The sequence below is a fragment of the Lepisosteus oculatus genome, chromosome 2, assembly GCF_040954835.1.
Source record: "Lepisosteus oculatus isolate fLepOcu1 chromosome 2, fLepOcu1.hap2, whole genome shotgun sequence".
NCBI lineage: Eukaryota > Metazoa > Chordata > Actinopteri > Semionotiformes > Lepisosteidae > Lepisosteus > Lepisosteus oculatus.
In genome coordinates, this window is record NC_090697.1 from 76,638,162 (window position 1) to 76,650,157 (window position 11,996).

At 51.4% G+C, this 11,996-nt stretch overlaps 1 protein-coding gene across 2 annotated transcripts in view; it reads right to left on the reverse strand.

The window, feature by feature from the left end:
- grm6a (glutamate receptor, metabotropic 6a) overlaps positions 1-11,483 on the reverse strand; it is a 64,440-nt gene extending 52,957 nt beyond the window's left edge. The window contains exon 1 of one of the 2 annotated variants that reach the window (XM_015341279.2): positions 10,883-11,483. The gene's annotated coding sequence lies outside the window, so the exon portion shown is untranslated. The remainder of the gene's footprint in view (positions 1-10,882) is intronic. The other variant, XM_015341272.2, reaches the window with a different exon arrangement.
- Between the last annotated feature and the right edge of the window lie 513 nt (positions 11,484-11,996).

An 11,996-nucleotide genomic window follows, 5' to 3' on the forward strand; every position in this document is an offset into this window, starting at 1 on the left:
GCGTTGTGTCAGGATGCCTCTGATCTATCAGGAGCATTTCGGATTGAAGTTAAACAGGGTTGATATCGGGCAGACAGTTCATCTCTGCCAAAGTGCTGAAAACAATTCCTCTGCAGGAGACATGGAGATCAGAGCCGTCACTCGAGCCGATGACTTCTGACCAGTATAAAGTCACCCATGTGAGCTTTCGCACAGAGCTAGGGATTGTGTTTGCCAGTACTTCCCCCATAGTGCTTGAGCTTTGGAAAATAACCCCCTCTGCCATCAGCTCACCACCATCATCAGAATTACATCCAGGCCTGTGGCCATACAGGGACACAGCCGCCTGGCCACCTGGGTCCAGCTGCCACAGACAGATACACACTGTGAGCAGGGCACAGGCTAGCAGAGCTGAGAACACTCTCCTCGCAATCAACGCATCGCCATGTTCCTCCCTGGTTCAGGTGATCCCTGACAGGCTAAAAGAGGTTTAAAAGGGGCAACAGTGGGGAATCCCAGCACTGCTCCAGTCTCCCGGGAGAACCTTCAAAATCAAGACAGGGCTCTCAGAAGGTGTGTCTCCACAAAACCATGTGCCTCGCCCCGCAGCGTCTTCACAGTGTGGCTTCTGTAAACGAGTCGGCATTTCCTCCTCCCAGCATGCCTGTGTCCGATCTGTCTCAGACCCCTCGCTCAGGCCTGCTGCTGGGGGTGTGACCGCCCCCCCTCACAGCCCCCGGGGACGGGCATTGCACCTGCTCAGCAGAAGGGTGACCTGATGGCTTGCGAAGGCATGGCGCTGAAGGGGTTAAGCGGCGCTGATGGCGGGGGGTGGGGCTGGAAGAATGATCCCCAGCAGTTTTTACAGATCAAGCACCAGGGCAGAGCTTAGTGGCTGCCAGACGAGTAGCACAACTTAGGGTATAAAGTGTACATTAAGCTGATAGAGGCATATGGCGACAGGGGTGAGCGACCGAGAAACCTCCGAGCACAGATCATGACAGCCAGACTGGAGCGGACCCCTTTCTTTCAGAAGGACAGGAGGCAGGCAGTCTGGCTTGAGCTGTGGGCAGCAGTTGTACTACCTGCAAATACCTGAAGCAATTGGTATTATTTTTTACTTTTGCGCTTTCTTCATGCAGCCTAGTTCTCCTGTTTAATCCCCTGAGTAGTGCATCTCTCTCATGCGGAGTCAGTGCTGGTTTTAATGGGAGTGTTAATCCACCCTCCTGCCTCCACCACCACGGCTCTGGGGTCACTTGTTGATGTTTGTGCAGGGGCCTCTCTGTAAGGGGGTCACACTCACCCCAGGTTTTGGTCTTGGGGATCACAGCGTGTGTGAAGCTTTTAAAAGCTTAAAATACCTCAGACGATACTTCGGCTCGATTCAGGTAATGGCTGGATGAGATCTTGGGATCTATTAACTACTGACTACCAAACGGGTCACACAGGAAGAACGGCTCTTCGCCATTGTAACCGTTTCTGTTTTCTTATGCTCAGAAGGGTCTTTATTTTTTTAGGTCCTGGTCTTGTGGGCAGGCTCTCTGTGTGCGTATTGCATTGTAGCCATAAAACACGGAATTTGAACATTATCCTAGAACATGTCGAGTGCCCTTTGACACCTGTATCTCCCCGATCTCATGAATTCAGGAAATCTCAACTCCTGTGCCGCTCTGTGCCAATGAGGAGTGGCCTTGAGCTCCAGTGGCCTGGCCACCTGGGTCACATTGCCTCCTTCATTAAGCACTTCTCTCATCTTCCTACCCAAAGGGCTCTGCGGGGGCTGAGTGGGGTCTCCATGATCTCAATGGCTTTTTCTTTGAGAGGTGGAGCATGCAAAGACAATTGCTCATAGCAAGACGCGGCCAGTGATGCTTGATGAGCCCAAAAGCAGTTTCCTGTTCACAGCCATTCCTGTATTCCAGGGTTCTTTCAAGCACAGCCTGCATGAACCCATCTTTCAGAGAGCACTGTCAGACATGGAACTGATGTGCATCTACCCAGGTTCACCTCCACGGTCCATTGCCAGCATCTTGACTCCTGAAGATTCTGGTAGAGAGCATCAGGCAGGGCCTTTTCACATGACTTCAGCTTCTCAAATTCAATCATTATTCTTACAGTCTTTTTCCACAATTCGTTTTGAAATCCAGTTGTATTTCTCGGAGACGGAGGCGATGAACAAGGTGCCGTCCACCTCTTTGCTCCCTGTGAACGCTGCAGTTCGAGGGTTGTGGATACACGCCGGCGCCATGATTATCCGAATCACCACAATTTGGTTCAGACTGATGGAGAACACCTTGACACCGTCCTGGTAAGGCCACGAAGCGTCTCTCAGGACCCTATGCAGAAGGCAGATTTGGCAGACGGGGAGTGAGACCGACACGGGGAATAAAGACTAGGATTGGGTCTGGAAGAAGAACAGGGGGGCGTGTCCAGGGGGCGTGTGCTGGTGCTCAGGGGGGCGTGTCCAGGGGGGGGTGCTGGTGCTCAGGGGGGCGTGTCCAGGGGGGCGTGTGCTGGTGCTCAGGGGGGGCGTGTCCAGGGGGCGTGTGCTGGTGCTCAGGGGGGGCGTGTCCAGGGGGCGTGTGCTGGTGCTCAGGGGGCGTGTCCAGGGGGCGTGTCCATGTGGGGTGTGCTGGTGCTCAGGGGGGCGTATCCAGGGGGCGTGTGCTGGTGCTCAGGGGGGCGTGTCCAGTGGGCATGTCCATGGGGATGTGCTGGTGCTCAGGGGGGCGTGTCCAGGGGGCGTGTGCTGGTGCTCAGGGGGCGTGTCCAGGGGGGGGGGGGGGTGCTGGTGCTCAGGGGGGCGTGTCCAGGGGTGTGTGTGCTGGTGTTCAGGGGGGCGTGTCCGGGGGGCGTGTGCTGGTGCTCAGGGGGGCGTGTCCAGGGGGCGTGTGCTTGTGCTCAGGGGGCGTGGTCCAGGCAAACAAGTCCGAAGGGTGTCCGTGAGAATATCCTGAGAATGCAAATGTCCAGAGCCAGGTGAAAGGGGTAACTGGGCCATGCGCTCCCAGTCCCGGACCCAGATGGTCAGGTGGTCAGGACTCCGTTGTGAAGTCTGTGCCGTCCAGCCGCTCCTGGACTCGCTGGTAGGCAGGCTTCCGGGCGTCCATCTTCCAAAGCTGAGCCCAGATTAGTGGGAGTGTCTGGCTTTTGTTGGACAGGTGCTGGAACCGGAGGCAGGTGTAGGAAATCAAAAATAAACTAGGAAGGGCTGGAGCGTCCTTAAGAGGAGGGGTTTACTGTATGATCGTGACAGGTAATCAGCTTTGGTCTGGCTGGGAGCCCATGCTACTGAAGTGTCTGGCTTGATGTTTTCTCTCAGCAGGAATAATGTTGCAGAAGCACTTTACACCCCAGCACAGAGTGCAGTAACAGAATTAAGACGGATGACGGTATACACTCATCTGTTAAGGGAGGATGTAGTGTGTAAAATATTCAGAGAGCTACACAGCTTACATGCTTCATGCTCAATGCACTTCCTATTTGCAAAGTTAAATAGCTCAGATTATTGTATAACTGCATGTCATCATTTTGCGTTACATAACTGTCGAGTGGGGAGCTGTGTCGGTGTGCGTTGGCTGCAAAGGAACAAGTAAAGGTTAGTTCCACCCTGAAAAGAGAAGCGTTTCGGCTGCTGAGACGTCTTCAGGTGTGAATTCAAGTTCTTTAACAACATTAAATTATCACACAGAGTAGATTTTATTTCTTCAAAAATTGCCTAGAAATAACCTATTTTCTTTTCTTGCATTACACGTTGAAACCTATCAGCCTGCAGAAAACCAAAAAGGAAGGAATTTAAGCTGTGTTGGCCTCACGACTCCGAAATTTCACATTTTCACAAATTCAGAGCCTCTTCAAAATCCTGTGCTGAGTTCCTCCAGAATACTTCGGTGAGAGGCATACATCAAAAGGAATCTGCATGCTTGCAATGCATGCAACAGGATTCATCCCCTGTCCTGCACATTTCTCAGAGCAAATGAGACCCAAAAAGCTCTCTCTTCCAGTGCGGTTGCTTCACCAATCAGGATATGCTTCACAGTGATGTGTGCCTCAATCTCCACTGTCTTGTCGCTGCAGGTTTCTCTCTATAAGCTGGTGAAGCTGCAATTTCAAGGTTTTTTCTGACTATGTCTTTTATCGCCCGGTGGTAATAGACAGGGCTGCTGATGCTCAATAGAAAAGGCACATCACTGCGTGCCCAAGTCAGCTCCAGGAACCTCTTCAGAATCAAGAGGGAATGACCAACCGCAGGACACAAGAGGAAGCTATCGGGAAATGCTTTTAAAATCGAGAAGAGGAGGCACTTCTGGACACAAAGGGCTGGAGTGTGGAACACAGAACACTCATGCGCTTGAAGCCGATACCCTAACTTCTGTTGATAAACGACTAGATGAGATCTTCTGATAAACGAGCGACTACCAGATGGACTGGATGGGCTGGACAGCCTGCAGAAATTCTCCAGCTGCTGAATGTACAGGACACTACCCAGTGCATCAATGCCAAGGACATCCCTGCAGACACAACCCTCCACCCAAGGGACTGTGGTGACAGATATTGATTGCAATCACTCGCTGAGCTGGTGCAGAGTCTCATTCTGCAGAAATGAGTACATGTCTGATCATGCTTTGCCGACACTGATGGTGGAAATGTCATCCCTGCAAATGCCGATCACAGTAAACCTGCCCAGTGCTGTGTTTTCGCCCTTTCGCTGTGAAAATGTCACCTCTCTGCTCATGACCACAGGTGCTCACAAGGGGCAGCCCCCTGCAGGGCCATCTGCATCAGGCCCTTCGCAGAGGGAAAAGCTTTGTTTATAAGGACATATTACTGTCTCACGATCACTGCTTCCGGCTTTTTTAACATAGTGGGGCTGTGTTTTAAATTCACAGTATTTGTGCTGAACATAATCTGAAACAGCTAATCAGAATTGCAATGGAAACCCAGCACATACTGCAACACCTGGGCCGAGAAGGGAGAAGGCTTAGCTTCTTAAACCCTTCTTACTGGAAGTTATATTCACGATTTCGCTTTTGTCTCCCACAATTTTGTTCTCCTGGAAAGATCCCTCAGCTCTCTTCACCCCTCTGTGCTTGCCCGTCAAGATAGTATTCTTTTTTTTACAAAAAATGTGACATTTTATACATTAAGGCAGAATTTTATGTCCACGTGTGAACTCAGAAGCTCAAAGGGCTAAATGACTCACATGGATATTAATAATAAATCTCCATAAAACACAACCAGTACAATCCCAAGAAAAACTTTCAGCATCCAGACAGAATCCTCAAAATATATGCTTATAACCCTTTTAAAAGCGAGGGGAACTGAAGAATTTAAACTCCACTGAAAACAGTTAAAGAGCATTTTTTTTTCAAGACAGTGTTAATAGCAATACTGTACTTCAGACACTGGTGTATTGCTTCTTATTATTATTCTTGAATTACATGTGCCTGGTAGTCATTCATTCCTGAACAGATGTTATAGAAGGAAATGCACAGAGAAATGTTATTTTCAAAGTATTCAGTACTGGAGATAAACCAGAGCAAAGCTGTCAGGAGTATTTACTAAAAATACAGACAAGCTTCATGATATGGAATATCCTGCTGGGCTATTTTTATTCTCTGCAGAACTGAGTAAGGGATAATGTACTACCCTGCATTATCACACTGTATTTCCTGGTCTTTGTTCAGGGTAGCCCTTGCCTGATGCTTTCTGGAGTACAATTACAGATCTGTGGGCGTGTATTGGGACAGTGTGTGGGCTCTTCCACGTGGATTAGGGAATGAGTGAGTCTCCTGCCCTGCACGTAGCCTGGCAGTCCTGTGTGCCAGAGGATGCTGCTTGCAAGAGTTTACTGCCTGACCTGAGCCCACTCACATCATCACCCAGGAGTGTTTGTCTTAAAGCCATGAGCCGAGCAACAGTGGCCACGTGACAACACCAGGTCTTCAATACCGACCATGTGACATCACCAGAGCTTCGATAGTGACCACGTGACAACCCCAGGTCTTCAATACCGGCCATGTGACATCACCAGAGCTTCGATAGTGACCATGTGACCGTGCAACAACACCAGGTCTTCAACAGTTTCCATGTGACATTTTCAATATTGACTATGTCACCACACTAGGCATTCAGTAGTGACCATGAGCAGACTCCAGTTCTTAAAAAGTGACCATGTGACATCACCAGGTCTTCAATAATGGTCATGTGACATAACTGGGTCTTCAAAAGCCACCATACGACAACACCAGATCTTTTGAACTGACCAGGTGAACCACACCTGGTCTGCTTGTGTTGGTATTTTTCTCTTGGTATCGCCGGTTTTCATGTTGCAGACTTATCTTTCTTATTCTTAGGGTGCCTCCCCAACACAGGAGGGGATCTCTCAGATTTTGTCAACTGCGCCCTGCGCCCTCTTGTGAGGAGTACCCAGATTCCAGACAGAGGGCTATAGCTGACCACTCCAAGTTATAAAAGTGGGAAGCCTGAAGCCTCTGCTCAAAACTGCCCTCTACAGGTGGCTGAACAGATCTGCAAGAGCTGATAGAGACATCCAGGTTTAGGTCATCTAGTGAACCCGTCCCAGCAGGGACAGGTTTGTACAGTCTCTTTTCCAGGAGTGTTGTGGGGAGCTCTTTCTAATCCTGCTAGTGATTGGGAGGCAGGTGGCAGAATCACAACTCTGTGTGAAATCTCTCTGCTGCGGGGGGATAGTTATGGTTATGTTGAGTTCACTTTTATCTGTATTGGTGAAGCCAGTGTTATCTTCAAGTGTAGCCCAGAAGCAGAGGCAGTGAGAAAAAAGGGTGAAATCCTACCCCGACTTCACAGCCAGTTCATTTTAATCAACCTTCTGGCCTGATTTCATTAATAATAATTAAGGCACTTTTCACCTCCCAGGATCTCAAAGGGGGGGACCCACTTCCTCCCTGCTGCACAGCAGATCCGGAGGGAGAAGCTGCTTCACGGATTGAATCCAGGGCGGCCAGACTGTACAGTTTACAGTGCGACCTAGCCAGGGCACCAGACCTAACGCCCCTAAACCCCACTGGTTTTCAGCAGCAGTAATAGAAGGGTTAGAATAGGGAAAATGGCACTGCTGCTCGAACTGCAGTGTGAGCAGAGTCAGGTCATCACCACTGTGCTGTTTCACACGTGGGGCTCAGAGTGAGGAGGGTCAGCCGGGTGGGCTGCAATGAGTCCAGCGACTGGACTGCAGACATCACTGACGGTTCCCGACAGCGCCACCTTCAGGCTTCACGTCGCGGGTGTCGAACCTCGGGTGTGGCGCGTTCACAAATTGGTGCTTCATTTTTTCTGCAGGTGCTCAGATCTAACCGGGCTGCAGTCGCCTGAGAGACACTCAGACATATCTACAGGCTTCCAGACATGGAGACATGCGTCTGTCGTCTCCTTCTTGGTCTTGTAAATAAAACAAGAGCCCTTCGCTACGGATAGGGAAAAAAAAACGTTTATTTTTCATTCCACATTGTTTCTGTGTCCAGAAAGCTCTTTTATTTTTAAAATGCATTTGAAATGTGCTTTTAAATATTTCACCGTCTTGAAGCGTTCCTATTGTTTTCGTTTTCCAGTCGAGTCGAGTGCTCTGCTCTGCCGGGTTGTGCAGATAAATGGCTGTTTATGTGGTCTTGTACTTGTCCACGGAAATGAACGGCCGCGGACTGCATCGCGCGCGGCGTGGCGGAAAAGAGTCGCTCGCGGCTCCGTGTGCGGTCACGTGTGCGGCCTGAAGCGATTCCTTCCTTTTACAGAACAGCTTTAAACGTCAAGTCGCATCGCTGTTGTTTTCCAGCCCTGCTCTCGCTGCGGGGCAGCAGGGAGGACGGCAGACCGGCGGGTGTCCCCGGGCTTCAGACTGGATCCCGTGGGGTCTCCGCGCCTTTGCGCCTCGGGTCCGAATCCGTGTCCCTGCACAGAGAGCCCATTGCAAGCCCTCTGCGGAAGTGGGATAGATTGTGGGTTTAATGGCGTCTTTAATCCCGCCAGAGTAAGAAGCGTCCATTTCTCGCCAGTTCCCCGGGCAGGGTTTTAAGGAAGAGGCCGTGCAGCCCGCCTGCTTTGATGGGCAGCTTGTTCCGAACACCCCCCTGCCTCTCTGTGTGTGAAGTAGTGCCTCTTATTCAGTCCTGATTACTTTCTCTCTTTATCGCCCTGTCCCGACACAGACCCCTGCCTCTCTGCAGACCTGCAGGTTTAACTAAGCCAGCTCTGCTGGTGTAGTATTAAATCCGTTGTGCAAAGCCCTCTCAGAGCCTTCCCCTTTCGAAGGAGCTGCGTTTCAAATGTTAATGCATTTTAACTATGAAGCTTGTGCTGAGCGTTTTAGGGGGGTTTAAGAGGGTGACGGAAAGGGCGCTGAAATGAACCAGTCTAAACGGGGGGATTACCAGCGCTCCGCGACTCTGCCCCTGTGGGCCGTTAGATCCTTTCTGCTCAAGCGCTTACCCGAGAGCCAGGCCTCTCTGGCCCGGATTCCCGGTCTCCCGAAGGACGACCGAGGCCGCAGCTCGTGCCCTGCTCCCGGCGACAGAGCGCGTGGAAATCGCAGCCGGCAGACCAGCGCGCCCCACCGGTCTCCACCGGGAGTCCGGGATCCGCGACGGAGTCCTCGCTCGGATTCTTTTAAACGGCTCTTCTGCGGGAGAGAAGTCGGTTTTCCCGCTCGGAGACACCGGGGAGGAACAACTCGACAGAAACTCGGTGCGCTTGCCAGGCAATGGGCACTTCACTGCGTCTCCGAGCCCTGCGGGTGTCTTCCACAGTTTCCTCGGGATGAGCCTCAGACCCTGAGACAGGTCCAGGTCATTCGTACGCTTGAGTACACGGCAGAGGGAAAGAACAGGGGGAGACAGGCAGGCGTATGAGCACGTATTTCTCTGGAACAGAATTCTGTAGCTCGGCGGAGCCCGAGGAGAAAACACTGGGAAAGCAACTCCGTGAGGACTGCTTATCCCGCAGGTTCTGTGTAAACAAGTCCGATACGGAAGTGGGATAGATTGTGGGATAATGTTTCCTGCACCTATACAAGGCGCACCAGGTCTCCTTCCCAGCGCGCCGGGGAGCTCTCCGGGAGACAGCCTCTCTGTTCCTGATTTAGCCGAACCTTTCTGCCTGTCAGCTTTCTTGAAATTGCGCGTTTTACGCTTATGTGCACAGCACACACACACAAGTGGGGGGAAACTCTATCTGGCGGCTGAAGTAACTGGTGCACATCGTGTCAGCAAATTCAATTCAGATGATTTTGGTCCTAATCGCATCGAGGATAAGCGGGGGGGGGGGTCCATTTTCTTCCAAATGTTTTTTTTTTCGAAATAAATCGAAAATCTATTAAAAAAAACACTGAAACGGTATAATATGTCCCTCATCAAATAAACTCATTTACGGCTTCATTTTTTTATTTAGCAGACCTCGAGTTTTACAAACTAATGATGTTGGATGTTTACTTTTTCTTTCCTCCGAAGGCGCGCTGGTGGAGCTCAATGTGAAGGGGGGACTGTAAGCGCATTCGCCGTTCCGGAGGGATCACTTTCTATCTCGCAGCCCGCACCGGCCCCGCAGCACAGCCGCCCCGCAGTCCGAGCCCAGCCCGCACCGGCCCCGCAGTCCTACACACGGGCGGTCGAAAACATCATGGAGAGGAGATAGTGACAGAGACGCAGCACGCCCCACTCCACTCTCCACCGGTAGAAATGCCTCACTGTGTTGATTATTGATCAATGCGTGGTGATGCCCGCGCGCGATGCGTGCCACCACTCACCTGGGCAGCGCGCGCGCGCCTCTTGGGGTCACCGCGCCACTTTGTTCGTGGGGATCAATACAGCCGGACAGACCGGGTCACTGGCAGCGCGATCTGCACGTGTGCGCTGCACATCGACTCTTATCCTTGTCTGGGCTGCTATGCTGATAGTCCGCTGCACACTGACACAGCTGTAACTTCACCGAAAACACCGAGATACACTAACAGACCTCAACGGGCGAAGCTCGCGTCGTTCGTCCTTTGAATTCCCGAAACGAGGAATCTCTGGCCCCAGGTTGGTTTGCCTGGGATCCGCAAATATTACGATTTATGTTTCTGGTACCTCTTCCACGGTATATCGAACATCAATTTCCAAAATACCGAACGGGCGGATTACAGGCCGACAGTGTAGCTCCGTTATCGCTCAGGGGGGGAGACAGCAGGACAACAGTGGGCTCCCTGTTTTTGGCGCCCACCGGTATTTTTAGAAAACACACCGCAAGCAGCCGGCACGAGGGCGTAATGGGGAGCGCAGCTGCCAACCTCGCCGCTCTTGGGCTCCGGGTTCGAGTCTGGACCTGGAGGTCTGTGTGGAGCTCGCACGTTCTCCCTGGGACTGCTCGGGGCTCCGTGTCCACCCGCTCAGACACGCTCGGCCGGCTAGTTATTCCGTGTCCCCGAGTCGACCGCGTGTGTGCACGAACCCAGCGCGTCGCTTTTTGACAGCCGCTTTTATATTTACAGCAGCGGGGTTAGCTCTCCGAGCCTGACACACGGATAACACACACAAGCGCTTAAGCTGCGGCGTCTCTTGGGTCTCTGAGAAAAAAGTTTGAATGAAAAGGAAAAACGGAGGGCAGAGTTTAAGACGCGGGGGTGTGAGGGTTGCACTTGTGCAAAATACGGAACAGGTACACCTTACTGTTACCACAGTATTAATTATCTCTGTGTTAAATTCGGTGATTAACTATGTCACGATGACAGGACAGATATTCGACATCAAAATGGGAATTCAAGACACAAAAGTTCTGACAGCAAATAATCAACATTTAAATAGGAGCGCGTCGCTACAAACAGCACGCAGCAATAAACCAGCGCGCCCGGGTTCATGAGGGACAGAAGCGGAGCCATGAGTCTGCTTACCTTTAAAGTCCATTCCCACGTCTCTAAAACTCCCGGGTCGCCCGATTTGTTTAGATCCAGGGACGCGGTGGGGTGGGAAATTCGCCGCGACTCCGATGACGATAGTTCAGCCGAAACTAGAGCGAATCCGTCCGGGGAATCCGAGCCGGCCCGTCCGCTGTCCGGCCCCGGGTGGGACAGGTGTGAAGACACGGGCTCGCCCAGCCCCAATCGCGCATTTTAAACTCGGCGAAAGGTGCTCTGAGAAAGGAGCGCGGAGCGCAAACTGGCCCCTGGGCTGCGAGGCTGAGTGACGGAATTTATCATCATTTTCATTCAACCAGGGCCGTTACATTCGGCTGCTGTGATGCGCCGTAGCTAAATCCCTTAAAAGCCTAGTTTCGCTCTCTCTCTCTCTCTTTCCCTCTCTCTCCCTCTTTTGCGGTTTCGCTAATGGATACAGCTTTTCTTTTTGGGGTTTAAGTGAGCGCGTTTCGGAGGGGGAGGGAGACCGGAAGACACAGTACAGGAGTGTTTTGAAGCGGCAAGCCCGCTTAGAGCAGCGCCTGGAACGCGGGGAGAGAGCGGTGGCCGGTAGCCCTTCACTGGAGCGCTCTGATGTCAAGGCGAAAGAAGTGAAATTCAACTGAACAGCGATTTAGGAATGTGACAACGGTGCGTTCATAGTTCAGTTCATTCCCTTGGGGACTGAGGGTTGGTGTGTGGGTGTGTGTGTGGGGGGATACTTCTATGTTTCATGAAGTGGGCTCCTGGTTCTATCGTCGTCTCGTCGCCACTTCCTGTGCAAAAACAGATTGGTAGCATTGTGAAGCAGCGGATAGCGGCTCCAGACTCTTTACTGAGCAGTTGCAGGTTCGAACACAGGGGGAGGTACAGCAACAGTACTGTCGAGCAAGGCGCTTCACTCGGACTGCTCCGCTAAAACGCCCTGCCGTGTAAATCGGTAGAAATTCAAGTTGTTTCGGATAAGAAACAAAACTAAAAACGTAAACGACGCGCAATAGTGTCACCACTCTCCTTAGTTTGTGTGTAATATTATAATACTATCAGTACTCTCTATAAATGATTAGATTTGATTATTTCTAAATGTATTATTTGCTCATGTAACTAATAA